Consider the following 16,846-nt stretch of genomic DNA (forward strand, 5'->3'; position numbering starts at 1 on the left):
TCCACAATCCCTTCTCTGCACATGTTCAAACCACTTCAGCACGGCTTCTCTAACTTAGTCTCCCTGCTTAACCTGAGCTCTCCCTCTGATGCACCGATTTAAAATCCTGTCAGTCCTGGTTACTCCTAAAGAGAATTGTAGCATCTTCAGCTCTGCACAACACAGCTTGATAAAATACATCCACACCCAACACAACACTCTTATTGTAGTGACTGTTTGTGGTAATTGACACATGCACAAGACTCGTCTAGAGAATTTCAATATGCACCATGTTTTGTGTTCAAAAGTCTATTTAACGAAAGAGCTTTATCTCTTCCATTATAAATTCCATTATTAATGTTAATAATTAAAGAAAAGCGAAGCTTGTGGACACTGATCTCTTGGTTGTACCCCAGATGTTGTTGTTTTTTCTCGTTCTGAGATGAATAAGAAATTGCTGTCTCTAAGTTCCTCAAACCAGATAGTTCATTTTGGTATTTCACTGAAATTGGTCTTCTGGTGATCGTTAATTGAATAGTTTGAGATCAGAGGAAAACACGATTTCTTTCCCATTGGGAAAGTTTGTTTTGAAGATATTTTTTATGACATTGACTCAAAAAGTTCTGATTAAAAAATATTTAGTAATGAATGCAAATAGTTAAGCAAACAGCCAACCAATTTTCTTTTCTGCTCAAACTGCACTAATATTGCTGAAACTGGTTCATGTGTAGTTCCGAGAGCAATAATATAATGAAAAGCAGTTTGTGTATCCATTGATCTATCTGTCTGCCTGCCTGTCTGTCATCAGTCGGAGGAAGCCAGTACTCACACGAGGAGAACATGCAAACTCCAGATGGTAGATTTGAACCTTCTAGCTGTGAGGCAACACTGGCGACAATTTTCTAAACCAATAAAATTGAAAATTGAAGTTCCAGCAGCGTTTGAGGCTCCCTGGACATTCCCCAAAAGTAATTATGGAAAGCACAACAGAAGACTTTAAGGGATGAACATTTCTCAGATAATGATTTTAGAATTGATGATTAAATATATCAATTTAAACTATCTCACACACACACACACACACACACACACACACACACACACACACACACACACACAGGGCTTACTTTTAATTTGTAGGAAAACGTGTGGAAATGTGTGGAGCAGACTGGCAGCCATCCTCTCGGCTTGCCTCATTCAAAACGACAGCGAGCGTGCACAGGAAGTGTGTTTTCACACTGAATATCATCATCACCCACTCTCTACAATATGTCACCCTTTCACAGATAATAATGGCAGTGGGAATCTGGCTGAGGAATGTCATGTATTACAGTTTTTGCCCGTTGCTTGAACACTATAAACCCATGCTCAGACTAAAGTAACACAACGTGAAGCTTTTGTTACCATACCTCAAACACATGTACCCATACCTTAAACAAAAGCGCTGCTTTGCACCCCAGTACCAATTATGCAACACTCCTACTCCTTTATGCAACACACCTACCCCTTTATGCAACACACATGGTCCTGCATGCTACACTCTATGTCATACATAAGACACTTCGCTCACAAAATGAAATCTCAGGGTGCCATTCGGAAAACACATGTATCCAAAATACAAAACACATCGGGTAATTGCAACCACTCAAATACACACCTGAAGGCACTTACTTGCAAAACCGAACACCAATTAGCCAACTACAAAATGCCCTCAGCGTAGCCATTTCAAGAACTTCGCAAGCATGGATGGAGGGAGAGCAAGAGGAAGAGGAAGAGAAAGAGGTAGAGGAGGAGGAGGAAGAGGAGGAGGAGGCCGAAGAGGCCATGCACGGACCCATATTTCTGATGAAATAAGAGCAACTTTGGTGGACCATGTCATCAACCATGGCCTGACTATGAGGGAAGCTGGGCAGAGAGTCCACCCACATCTAAGCCGCTTCACAGTGGCATCTATAATACGAACATTCCGACTAGAAAACAGGTCTGTCTTCACCTCCATACCTTCTGCTCTACTCAGATGGTTCCATAGCACTGTTCTACAGTATATCACATTACCATATCAAGTGTACGGGGTGCTAATGCTCCTTTTGCAGCCAAAGTGGCTGATTCCTCATATTGAAGTACAGTGTTGTACAGTGGATGACACAGTACGTACAGTAAAGTACTGTATGAAAAATAAGCAAACCGATGACAATATGTGGTTGTATTCCTCCAGAATGACCCGAAGACCTTCTGGGGGTGGACGGCAACGCCTGTTCACACAACAGCAGGAACTTGCCGTTGTGGACCTAGTGAGGGCAGACAATGCCATCCGTCTCCACCAGCTACGACGGAAAATACTTGCAGACAGGCGAGTGTTCAGCAACATAGACCATGTGAGCATCACCACCATCAGACGCATCTTGGGTAAACACAGCATCACCATGAAGCAGCTCTACAGAGTCCCATTCGAGAGGAACAGTGACACGGTCAAAGGACTTCGAGCTGAATATGTACGGGTACGTGTAACTGTCCCTTACATTTACAATAGAGTATTGGTGAAGTCCAGTAGCAGCTGAATATGTACCATATCAGTACCACATGGATCTATTCTGAGAGCTACACAGGTACCTGTGTGATGGGGTGAGGGTGCTGTATGTGTAGCACTGTAGTACAGTGACATGTTCCCCTTTTTTTCAGAGCATCATGGCCATGGATGGAGCTGCACAGCCTCATGAATAAATTTTCATTGATGAAGCTGGATTCGACCTGAGCAAAACAAGACGACGGGGTCGTAATGTGATTGGCCAAAGGGCAATTGTGCACGTCCCAGGGCAGCGCGGGGGAAACATCACATTATGTGCCGCCATATGCCTTCGAGGACTTCTGCACCATCATGCAATGCTAGGTCCATACAATAGCCAACACATACTCACATTTCTAGATGCTCTCCATAACATAGTTGTACAGAACAGACCAGATCAGCCCAGGTTTGTGGTGATATGGGATAATGTCAGTTTCCATCGGGCTGCTCTGGTCCAGGCCTGGTTCACCGACCACAATCAATTTGAAGTGGTATACTTGCCCCCTTACTCACCATTTTTAAACCCTATTGAGGAATTTTTTTCGGCTTGGAGATGGCGAGTATATGACCGCCAACCACATGCCCGCATGCCTCTTCTGCAGGCAATGGAACAGGCCTGCGGCGACATTGAGGTGACAGCGATCCATGGATGGTTTCGGCATGCAAGAGGGTATTTTCCCCGGTGCCTAGCGGGAGAGGACATAGCTTGCGATGTTGATGAGGTCCTGTGGCCAGACCCCAACAGACGGCGGGATCCATGAGCCCACTTATGCACACTTGTCATGGTTTTTTGTGTTTACAGTATAGTGTTTTTTCTATTGCAGTATTATTGTGTTGTGTTTTTTTTTTTTTTTGCTTCATCTGAATTCATGGTACTGCGATGTACACTATTGAGTAGGTCTATTTGCGTTTTTGGTTGTTTGGAAATGTGTCTCCTGTAAATGTGCCTTCTGAATACACAATGGAAATCAAGGACTGCAGTGTTTTATGTAAAGAAGACTAGTGTGTTCCCCCTGATCTGTAAGTGTTTGCATATGATGCAAGTATGTGTCATTTTGTCAACAGAGTTACATTTTGACAGAGGAATGTTAGGTTTTGACAGCAGAGTTTAGGTTTTGGGAGTGGAGTTTCATTTTGGCACAGATGTGTATGGTATATTTCCCAGTGTTGTGTCGTGTTTACTTGTGTTTAGAGTTTTGGCACAATGAGCGACGTTTTGCCAAATGTGTTCAAGCAACGGGCAAAAACTGTAATATTTCAGAAATGTGTTTTTTAAGCTGTACTCTCTCTCTTTAGCTTTCTCTCCCTTTTCAGGGAAGAATAAAAGAGGACTGGGAAAAGTCATTCAACCTTCTTTCATTCTTGCTGTTTTTTCCCAACTTATCGACTAAACCCTCCCTCTGTACGATGTTTTGTTTGTCATGCCAAATGGTTTTCTTTGACTAATGGTACGTTTAATTGAAGCAACCTGACCTTGCCTGGCACGGGCAGACAGTTGTTGTCTATGTATGAAGCACAATGACAAATTATTCAGAAAATAAAGAGGATAAGATCTCGTAATTGATGTCTGTACATAAATACCAAGCCAAAAAGCCAGATATTCAAAGGCACTTAACAGTGGATGCTTTCTAAAAGGAAGGGAAAAGGCTCACTAAGGATTCTCAAAGCTTTAAAAAACTATATTATGGTCCAAATAATGGCGATAACAGGAAATGCTGTGATTTTCTTTCCTTGCCATTATCTGTGTTTATGTAACACAACACTGCTTTTGTCATTGCTACATTCACATGGGAGTGTATCAAATTATGTTCTTCCCTTATGCCCATTCATTTAAAGAATGTTATGCTTGTATACCACAGGGTTTTATATACTGTATATCTGTCTATATATACAGTAATTTCACAAAGTATTCAAGCTAAATATCATCACCATATTTCTTACAGTGAAGGTTTGCAGCTACAGTTGCCTGTATTTTACTGTAAATCCAACAGAATGTGTTTGCAAATGTGATAGTGCTTCAAATTTTATTTCATGTGGATGAAATTGACTTTTTTTCTTTTTTAAAAACTGGCTTTAAAAGCTGTTTATTCTAATGTCCCTGTGTCCATGAACAGTTCATTCTACAGATGTTCTGTGGGCTTCTAAAGGACTAAGAAATCAAACAGGGTGAATCTTGGTACAGCATGCATCGTCACAGTTAAGGCTCTCAATGTCTTTGTAAATTAGATTTTGGATTTTGTGGAAACTTGCAAAGAACAACAAGTTTTTCAACATTTTGAGAAAATGGGAGTGTACTGACTGTACACTGAAAGGGAAAAAGATATTTTAAGAAACACATATTTTTAATTAACTCTCTAACTTTATTTAAATTGGGGTTGTTACAATAAAATCCCAAACAGTGATTCGACTCTACATTTTGACTGAGAATTTTTGAGAGAATCATCAGATGTTCCCAAACTGCCCAAACCAGGTTATATTTGAAAGGTTGCAATGGTCTCATTTAATATTAAAATAATGTTACTCAATACTGAGCATTGTTCTTTCAACAACTAAAGCAACTTATAGTTTATGGTTACTGGATTCATTTGTCTTTTCCTGCATATATACAAATGCCTGTACTGTTAGGAAGAGATGACTTTTAATTATTAAGGGATGGTGGAGGATCTATTTTACTTTTGGAAGGTCATAACTCTTCATGCACGAGCTGTTGATTTTGTTTTTTAATAGACCCTGACATTCATCCTACACTATTTCAGGTTGTATTACTGTTGGCACAATGTCTGTTTGCTGGCTTTTTTGCCCATTTAATGGGGCGATCGTGGCTCAAGAGTTGGGAGTTCACCTTGTAATTGGAAGGTTGCTGGTTCGAGCCCCGGCTTGGACAGTCTCAGTCGTTGTGTCCTTGGGCAAGACACTTCACCCGTTGCCTACTGGTGGTGGTCAGAGGGCCCAGTGGCGCCAGTGTCCGGCAGCCTCGCCTCTGTCAGTGCGCCCCAGGGTGGCTGTGGCTACAATGTAGCTGCCATCACCAGTGTGCGTGAATGGGTGGATGACTGGATATGTAAAGCGCTTTGGGGTCCTTAGGGACTAGTAAAGCGCTATATAAATACAGGTCATTTACCATTTAGTTGAAAAAAGACATTTTTATCTCACTGAAGCTATTATTAAATAAAACTGAATAAACTAGTTTATCATTTGAGAAAATGAAATCTAAAAACATGTCTTTATTTGGACTTAAAGAGCGAGAGATGAAACAAGGGTGTGTGTGTGTGTGTGTGTTCTAAGCTTTATCAAATTTCTGTCAGATTTTCTTGACTTTGGAACTTTTGTCCTTTGGTCATTTGAATTCCCGTCCCAGAATGGAATAGGGCAAACATAGCTAAGCATACCAATTTCCTGCTGATATTTTAATATTTTACAAGTACAGTCCCATTTTCATCTGTGCACATGCACCGGTGCTAGATCCAATAGCTTAAGCACCTTTGCCCTGGCTATTTTAAATACACATATTTGTCTTCTTTTTTAAAAACTTCACAAACAAACAAACAAACAATTAAATAAATAGCAATCAGCTCTATTTGCAGCTTGATCAATGTCATTTCACATACATGATTATATATAGATACAATAACCCTAATTTAATGTAAAAGAGGAGACACACTGCTATTACACTAATCAACTAAGGTACTGTCTTTATCTAAATGTAGTGTTTGAGTTTTAACATTCAGAATATATTTACATTTAGAATTAAACTGGTTTAATGCCCTGACAATCTGGTTTGATGTCTGATGTGCCTTAGCCCCCAAAAGGTCAAAACCACTATTAGGCTGTACGGAGGAGTCTTTCTGTGAAGTTGATATTGAGCAACAAGCTTTTATATAGGATGATAGAACTGAAGAGAGAGAGGAAAATGAATGCTGCCTCTGAGCATCGTGGGAACGATGAAGAAAATTTGGAGCATGTTAGAAAACTAACATTTCATCTTTAAGCTTTTATTTATATACCACAGGAATCATAAATCAAAATATTAAACTTTTAAGTATGCCACAGCTCATTAAATCATGAAATGATTGTAGACTACAGTATCTGGAGAATCGAGAAATAAAGGGTTGAATGTGGGGATTTCAGAGCGTGCAGTATTATAGACATTTTAAACTACTTTTGGAACTTTTGGAACAAATTGATACAACATAGACCAAAATACTGTTTTTAGTTGAGTAATTTTAGACTTCAACAGGATTCAAAGACAGAAGAAAAAGTGGAAAATAAACTACTTAAAAAAACTTTCTTCTGAATATTTTAATACAATTCAAGGAAAAATCCCCCAAATCCATTAGCAGTATTCAGATGCACTAAAATGCCCTTAGCAATTTTTAATATTTTTATATTTTACATCACTGAGATCATTTTGTGTTTTAACATTTCTAATTTTCATTTTCAGTTTGCTTTAAAATTCACATGAATTTGTCTGAGGATAATTTTATTTAGAAGAAAAGCCTAAATGGAAAGAATTAATAAAAAGAATAAACTAACTATTATAGCATCTTAATTTAAATTTTACTGTTCAAACATAAGGACACAGTTAGACACAATTAAATGTAAGACAGAAAAGCGTAAATGCAAAAACGTAAAAGGAAGTTATTGCATTGGTCCCCCTTTTGCTGCCAAAATAGTCCTGACCCACTGAGGCATGGACTCCACCAGACCCCCGAAGGTGTGCTGTGCTATCTGTCACAATGATATCAACAGTAGATCCTTTAAGTCCTGTGGGGCCTCCATGAATTGGACTTGTTTATGTAGCTCATCCCACACATGCTTGACTGTTTTGAGATTTAGGGAATTTGGAGGCCGAACCAACATCTCAAACTCATTGTGCTCCTCAAACCATTCCTGAATCATTTTTGCTTTGTGGCAGAGTGCGTTATCCTGCTGAAGGAGGTGTCAGGGAATACTGTCTCCATGAAAGGGTGCACATGAAGTGCAACACTGCTTATGTAGGTAGTACATATTAAGTAGCATCCACATAGATAGCAGCTGATTTCCCATTTGATTTGGTTTCCCAGCAGAACAATCCCCAAAACATCACCCTGCCTCTGCTGGCTTTCCTTCCTCCCATAGTGCATGGCGGCAGATATTCCCTAGATAAGTGATGGCCATCCATCTGATGCAAAAGAAAAGGAACTTCATCAGACCAGGCCACCTTCCTCCATTGCTCTTTGGTCCAGTTCTGATACTCACATGCCCATTGTTGGTGCTCTCTGCAGTGGACAGGGGTCAGCATGGGCACCCTGACTGGTCTGCACAACAAACTGTGATGCTCTGTGTATTCTGTCTCTATTACAACCAGCATGAACTTTAGCTCATCTGTTGGATCAGAACACACAGACCAGACTTCACTTCTAACACATCAACTTTGAAAACAAAATGTTCATTTGCTCCCTAATATATGCCACCTACTAACAGGTGCCATGATGAAGAGATAATCAGTGTTATTCACTTCAGCTGTCAGTGGTCATAATGTTATGGCTGATCGTTATATCCATTTGCCATTTCATTTGTCCTTTGTTTTTATCTAATAAAGGTATCTAATGATAGGAAGGAAATTCTATCCTCTCCAAAAATCTTGGAATTAACAAGAGGGGGAGGAGTAATAGGTAATATATTTCCATTTCAGTGGAAGTGTTGCTGTTACACATCACAGGTCTGTGACGCACTACCAAAATAATGGTCCATGAATATCGTTACTACAGTGGGTCAGCTCACTCAGAACAAAGCATTGTGTCCTTGATTTTTCACAGGCTTCCTGACCTTAACGTTTTAAGGACAACGCATTTAACAGTCTTATAATAAGACTATAAAACATGCAAGATTTTAAATTAATTGAAAATACACCTTTTAAAGAGCACACAAGCCATCTGCCTTATAAATATAAACTGTCTTTCTGCTTTTTCCCCACCTCATTTCTCTTGCGCACACACACATTTACGTCTCCTGGGATGAAATGTTAGCCGGATCCGGTCCAGGCACTGAAGGACACATGTGTCAGCTTCCATAATCTCAATTTCATTTTCTCTGCTGCTTCAGCCTCTTATCTGGTAGGGGAAACAACATGATGGGCTGAGGGCGGGTTATTATCCTGCCCAACCTGTGTAATTATGATTAGGATGAGTGGTATTCTGGGAGGAATTGTTTGTATGTGCGTGTGTCTTTGTGTAGGTGGTCTTGTTAGATGTAAGGAAAGGTAATCCATAAACCCTGTATCTCCCCAGGTTACCCTTTCCTCATCCCTTGTTTTTTCACTGTTCCTTCTTCACTTCCTCCTCCTCTTCACCCCATCTGTTGTTTCTTTAATGGTGAAATGGCTTTTTGCTGCAATCCTATCTAGGAGTATGTCAATGCCTAGTGGACCAAAGATTCCTTGATAGCTCATGGATGAGAGACAGAGTGCAATGAGAGTTGAACTGTGCTACCACTCTAGTGTATTGAGTACAGCCCCAGTTGTTGGTCTCTGAGGCTACTGACTCACACACACCAACACACTGAGATATACTTTGTGCAAATCTCTTTTTCAAATAAAAGCACTCACTATAATTTCTGCAAGATCTTAAAACACAGCAAGCCAATTTCATAGATTCCCTATGACAGTACAAGATTATGTGTGTGTTTGTGTGTGTTTTAACTTCTTTGCTTAGGTGCTTGCACGTTTGATAAATACTCTCAGCAGTACTAACTGGTGGTTGTTAATTATTCTCTTTAACTGGTCTGCCAGTCTTACACCATTTTTGCCTTCTTGCTTTTGAGCTGTGCTATTGATTTCTGTTTTGTCTTGGCTGTGTGAAACTTAGCCATTAGCAAAGTAATTTGGGTTCTTGTTTTGACAGGAATGCTGCAAACAAGTCACCGTTAATGTACACTGACCAGCTGAGTGATTGCTGCAGAATTCATTGCACACAGTCCGTCCCGTTCTAACCATATCCCAATCAATTATTATCACATGTGCTGCTATAAAACATAAAGAGAAAAAGACGTTTCTCATCTAAGCATGAGGGAATGTGTTATTGATGCCAAAACAATCAGAAGAAAGGGATGATGAAGAAGATGACTTTGATCAATGACTAATGGTACCTGAAGTCTCAAGACTCACCAGAATCGAACTGTTTGTACACTCAAATAATCTGTAAATTATATTAACTGATATAAATAGTGATTCCATTGATCTCCAACAGATTTGGCCATTTTAAAATAAAATTCTCTGATTTGATTAATGTACAATAACGATAAAAGAAAGTGCAGTGCTGTGAAAAAGTCTAGAGTCACCCTTTCTTTGTTTACATTTTGCTTCTAAGGAGCCAGAATGCCATGTAATGTTTTAAAGTGGACTTTCTGCAATAGTTCTCCAGGCCTCATGAAGTTTTTCAAAAATTGTCTTTGGACATTGGTTGCTTTCACACTCATTTTCAGTCCAGTCCTTGTACCTGACCATTTTCAGAGAAATGTCTGTGTTTTTTGAACCAATCAAAACGGACTTGGGAGTCATTCAAGCATAGAATGACACTTCACTCACAGGATGAACCAGTGTTGTGTGTTAGTCAGAGGTTGGCAAGAAAGAAACATTTTAGTTTTGCTTTATTGAACAGTAAATATAAATCCCTCAACATGATTGGGACTCTAACAAAATAAAACCTAATTTACCATCTTGAGATTTTTGAACAATGTTAAGATGAAAAATAATCAGTAACCTTAGATTATAGATAAATGTGTGAATCATTTTCTTCAGATATGCAAAACAGTAGAAATTTAAATTTGTAAATGCACTAAAATGAAACACAGGTACTTCAACCGGGGATTTTTACTGTGATCATTAGACACAGTGGACAGACTGAAGCTACAGTAGCAGATGATGTTGTAATTTGATCTCTTTTCAGTTCATTTCATGTTTACCGTTCTTCCCATATAGTTGCACCTCAGTAGGATTTCCTCAAGGGTGCTCATAACTTCCTGATTCTCACACACACACACTTCTTTTTTCTTACACACCCTTTAAAGGTTTGTCCCTTGTATTTTGAAGCTATTCCGTAATTCTGCGTAACTATTATTCAAAGTTTTTTTTTTTCTTAAATATGACTTTTGTTAGCTGAATATAAACAAAACACTTTCCGTCTGTGTCCCCATGAAAAATGATTCTTCTTTTGTTCCATTTGTGCTTGCTTGATTTAATATAATAGCACCAACTATTAAAGAAAAAGAGATTAGACATCATCCTGGATTTTATACCTTCCCATGATGCCCAGTTATACCTGCTGTCTTTCATCACTTGAATCATTCTCCAGTTTCCAGGCCTCACATGCCCGAGCGATGCTGCAGCATAATTTGCTCATTTCTCTTTTGCTTGTCAATAAAAATGTTGCCAACTGTGATATTTCCTGGCAGGCTGCCATGCTGGTAATGTCACAAATTTGCTGAACATAAGAAGTTAATGAGGAGAGAAGATGCAAAGCTGGAACAAAAGAGAAAAGACGAGGTTTGTGTCTCAATGAGACCCAAAAATAACTTTACTATAAGAAAAACAAGCAGTAGCTGATTAGGCTGCACACAGAAAGTTGTAGAGACACAAAAGAGTGACGCATTCACCTTTTTCATTGAAATACAAGTTTAATCTGACATGTCGCTCAGTTATTTCAACTAGTGTTTACTGCTGTTCTGCTCTATGAATAAGTGAAAAAAATATACACTTTTTTCTGTAACATGTTGGAGTTTAGTGTTTCAGCTCAACTGGTCTATTTATGAAACTGGTTCACTGGCCTGTCCCTATGGCTGGTGGCTGCTGTTACTTTACCACCCAACCACCAAATGACTATTTTCAGACATACCACTGCCCTGTATTCCTGTCTGCTGTCAGCTGCCACTGGCTGCTGATTTCATCATGGGAAATCATCCATCATTCAGCCCATAGGGCATCTTTCCTTTATATACCACTATCTGATGCACACAAAGCGCTCATCTCACTCTCTAATAAGAGGTCTAGAGACTGGAAGCCAGTGGCATTTCTTTTTTCTTTTTTTTTTCCAGCTCATTTATTTATCTTTACATGTGGTGTGCCAGGTTGTGATTTTCAAAAAAGCAACTTCACAGCCAGGGATGATAGTGTTGACCCTTGCTGTTTCGACTGATCACAGCTGATCAGGTCAAACTGGGATGGTTTCTCTCTATTAACCAAACCAAATATGCCTCGACACTTCTATTTGTGCTGTCATTAGTCATTTCGTTGATGATTTCATTAGTCATGCAGTTGAACCCCCCCACCAGAACCACCAAATAAAACAAAAACCAAAAAACCAAACACCTGCATACTGATATATAAATGCAGATAATTAAAATTGTGAGTGGAAAAAAGTTTAAATTTTATTTGTGAGGATCTTTCTGACCTGACCTGCAGTTGTCTTGTCGTGCTTTGCTTTGGAAAGTGATCTATATTCTGAGACAGGAGCATTTCCAGCTGAGTAAAGGCCATCCTCTTTCAGGAGGTCAGGTTAGAGCCAATGCAAGTCAAGAGAAGTCTGCTGTTCAACCAGCTCACCGGCCTGTGGATCAAAGACAGCCTGTTACGCACCCTATTACCCTGTTTGGCTGCAGATTCAGTGATCTCGTATGGTCTAAGTGTTTCTTTGTGATACCAGTGGTGTAACTACTGTCTCACGTTTAAATGCAGTCTGCAGTTACAAATCCAATGTAATAGCTAGAGTTTACATGGTGCTGGGGGCGTGAGGCCGATCAGGTTAAATTTGCAGCTTATAGAAATATTTACTTGGGTTTTCTTGAATGCACCTGTGAAGACTCAGATATTATATAGTCGCTGCCAAAGAAAATTATATCACCTTTTTCCTGAATTTAAAGAAATCCCTTTATTTGAAAACAAGTCTTCATCTGCACTATAGGATGACTGGCTGACTGGGTTAGGTAAGGGTGATACATGGATAAACTTCTTTACACTGAATGAAAGGGAGCAGTCGTCATTGTCTGCTCTTCTTTATGAACAGTTCATAAAAGACAGCTAAAAGAAGAATAAATTCTGGAGTTTATCAAGCTGCTTCAAACTATTCTTTATGTTCTGTATCTGCCAGATGGACATTTTTGCAGGATGGTTTCATTCATTAATGGAAAAAATAATGTTCAAACATACCTGTGTCAGGAGTCGTGTCGTGGATGAGAGAAGGAGGACCCAAATGCTGGACTCACAGGTAGGTAGGTGAAGGTGGGTGTTTATTGCTGATGGAGTGAACAAACAGAACAGAGGTAGGAAATGGCTGGCTGGTCAAACTGACTGACTGAACTCAGGCGGAAACGACAACATAACATCAATGACACGACAGTGAACGAGTAGAAACAGAGGGCTTAAATACACAGACTGACGAGGATGATAATGAGAGACCGGTGAGTACACAGCTGAACATAATCTGGCTAATGACACAAGACGAGCTGACACAGGAAAAGCAGGAAGTGAGCACATGGAAGTGGCAAAATAAACTGAACATGAACAAAACTGAAAACACTGGGTCACCGACCCAGGAACCCTGACAACCTGGCTTGCCTCCTAACACTAATAGCTATTTGTGCCACCCTTGGCAGCAAGAACTATAATAAAATGGCCTGGCCTGTATTTATATAGCGCTTTACTAGTCCCTAAGGACCCCAAAGCGCTTTACACATCCAGTCATCCACCCATTCACGCACACATTCATACACTGGTGATGGCAAGCTACATGTAGCCACAGCCACCCTGGGGCGCACTGACAGAGGCGAGGCTGCCGGACACTGGCGCCACCGGGCCCTCTGACCACCACCAGTAGGCAACGGGTGAAGTGTCTTGCCCAAGGACACAACGACCGAGACTGTCCAAGCCGGGGCTCGAACCGGCAACCTTCCAATTACAAGGCGAACTCCCAACTCTTGAGCCACAATCGCCCCTTAAATAAATAATAAAGAACTTGTAACATCAGCCAACGTGTCACATCAGTGTGAAGGTGAAGCAGAAAGGGGGGGAAAACTTGGAGTGGATAAAGTTTCCTTCCTTTTACCTTCTATTTGTCTTATGTTTGTTAAATCTTTAAAATTATGCATATGATGTGTACACATGTAGAGATGCTCACATACGAATGACTAAAGAGCTCTAAAGATAATGTCAGTGTTCCTGTGAGTCCCATGTTTATTCTACGGCAGTGATTCTGTTATAACACATTGCTGTAATGAGGCCCGCCTTGTACGAGTTACCAGTCTCACCTCTGGCCTTCAGGAGATTCTCAACTATTTCCTCTCTAATCCTCATTCCAAGCACCTTCTTCCATCTCATTAGACATGCTGAACATGGCCCCGCCTGACTGACACAAACACACACGTGTTCAGGGACACACACACACACACACAGACACACAGACTTTTGTAAAACCACACACAACACCTCTGGAAAAATACTGACTGTTCAGCCACATTTTTTTTATTGTAGAACAAGAATATAATTTTCTCATCTAGAGTCAGGTCCATCTTTTTCATTATAGACTTTTTAATCTCATCTCCAGTAATCACCCACCAGCAGCACTCCTGAGGAGGTGAACAATGCTGTCACTATGGAAACCTCTAAGACCTGTAGATGTGCTGCAGAGGTCGTATATACACAAAGCTGAAATTCATTTCAAATCTTCACGGAGCACCAACTTCCACAAAACTAAGGTTCTTTATTTTACTATGAGTAACAGTCTGATCTCTTCAAGTAAACTCTACTGTTATTGTGATTTGCACGTGCTACAAGGTCCAGCAGAGTAGTCTGTTTCACAGTGTGGGCTTTTTAATTTAAATATGGGAATGAAATTCAGTTTGTGTTTTTGCTTTCTGGATTTGTGTGTTTACCTTGTAGGACATATAAAATATAAACTGATGAGCCATAACAACACCAGGTGACAGATTAAGTTAATAACACGATCTTGCTAGAATATAGTGCTCTTTTAGAAAAGCTCAGGTGTTGGTTTGTATGTTAATTTGACAGTTTGACATCTAATGCCACTTCCACCTAAACACTGACCCTCCTCTCATGCAACTGGCACTCCTGATACTGTGTAGTCTCCTGCAGGAAAATGCAACTTGCTAAGCTTCAAAATCTACTCAGGAACAGACTGAGTAGGCTAAAGGGCTCAAGGCACTGACTTGGCCTCTAAACTCCCTAGATCCTAATCCGAATGCTCTACAACACTGTCACAGTTTGCCGAGGCAAACTGCGTGGAATGTGAGGAATGGACCCAGGTGCAGACACAACTCAAACATAACTGATGATGAACTGTTTATTAAAGCAGACAGAACAGTACAAAATAAAAGGGCGAAAACAACGCAAACTAAGCAATAACCTAAACTGGGTAAACTAGAAAGGAAACATGAAAAACTTTGGCAAGTAGAAAAACAAACAAACGCTAAACATGGCAATGATGATGAGGAGGAGGAGGCGGCGGCGGCGGCGGCTCTATGAAAACCTGAACGCAGGACATGGCATGGGAACAATGCAGACGATCCGACAAAGATTAAATGAAAAGGCACAGACTAAATACACACAGGAGGCTAATGAGAGAAGTGGGAACACATGGGGGAACAGCTGACACACATGAACATAATGACGTCACAGTAAAACTAAACACGATGAACACAGGAACACAAGACCTCTTCAAAATAAGACGCAGACATGACAACCTGAACTTGACAACGTAAGACACAGACATGAAACACATGAAGGGCAAGTGAGACTTAACAGGTGTGGAAGACACAAGGGGAATCTAATGACAAAGAACTATAACAACCTAGGCATGATAAAAATGAACTTAGAAAACCTGAAGGGCTTAAACATAAACCATAAACTAAAACTCAAAACGCTGGGTCAAAAGACCCAGGATCGTGACAAACACACCCAATTCATGGAGGCGCCACCCACCGCCCGCAGGACCTGAAGAATCCACCGCTGATTTCCTAGTGCTGCAGGACATGCCCATAGGCTGGACCCAATTTGGGAGGACACAGAACACATCATTATGCTGACAATTTAAATATTATGGCTGATTAGAGTATTTAGATCCAAATGCCCATTTCAGTCTAACAAATCACATGGAAAACATTATAATATCTGTCACTTAAAAAGTATCAGTTTTCATGTTATAGTAAATCAGAACCAGAAGCACTTTTTGGGTCAGGACCAAGATCCAGTACATCCCTGCACTAATGCCTGCTCCTCGGGTGGGGACGGCTGGCTTCTGGTTGGTCCCAGTCCTTGTTGTCCTGGCCAGGTGGGGGTGACTGGTCTGCGGCCAGCCCTTCTTTTTCCAACCATTTCCTCACACGGTCTTTCACAGTCTCTGTAAGACTCAGTCTTTCTGGGATACTCTTTTGTTAATATTATTATTTCCCAGTCTTTTGATATCACTGTGTCTTTATGAGCACTTAATTTTCAAAAACAACTTCATATGTTAGTTTTAACATTTGATATGTTGTCATTGTACGGTTTTCAAAGTGTAAATGTAAAAAAAAGAAAAAAATTTAAATGATCTGCAGTCTTTTTGCCAAATGCTTGCTCACAGAGGACAGTCTCATAGTTCGAGATTCCTCTCTATTACTGTATTATCTTTACCTTAAATATATAAAGCATAAAAGCAAATATGTGAAGCAAGATGACTGTTAAAACTCAATTGAACTGAGCACTAATAGAAAAACTATGGCGGCCTTTTTTCAGAAATTACATAACCAGGGTCTGGTTAATAAGATAAAACACTTTTTTTTGTACCTCATTTTATTTGAGTTTTTAGAACCATCTACCGTTTTTAGTAAGACTTAGAAAACACTTTCATCATAATTGGTACGTGTCAAAATGAGATTATGTTTTTAAGAAAAATTGCTATGTTTTGTTAAATGCTTGTAGAGCCAAACAAAAGCAGGTTTGACAGCTTAAAAATAAATGAAGCACTTACATCTTCTGAATGAACACAGTATTTACACAGTCAATATAAAAAAAGACCCCATGGCCACAAAGTTTAGCCAGTTTCTCATCTCTTCAGAGTCTCTGTCCATTAGTCATCAGAGCTGTCAGCACTATATCCAGATACATAATGAACAAGAGGGCTGTTCTGTCACCTCTCCGTCACCTACTCCATCCGCTATCTCTTAATCAGGAGGGAACCTGTGGGGGTGTAATGTGGACATAAGTCTTTTTCTAAATCTGGGATGGAGGTTGACAGGGTAGGTCATCTTTCCCTTCCGTCAAAGGAAGTCAACACACAG

This window comes from Copadichromis virginalis, linkage group LG18, assembly GCF_057382275.1.
Source record: "Copadichromis virginalis isolate Kocher_CV1m ecotype Utaka linkage group LG18, C_Virginalis_male_GT1.1, whole genome shotgun sequence".
NCBI classification, from domain to species: Eukaryota; Metazoa; Chordata; class Actinopteri; order Cichliformes; family Cichlidae; genus Copadichromis; species Copadichromis virginalis.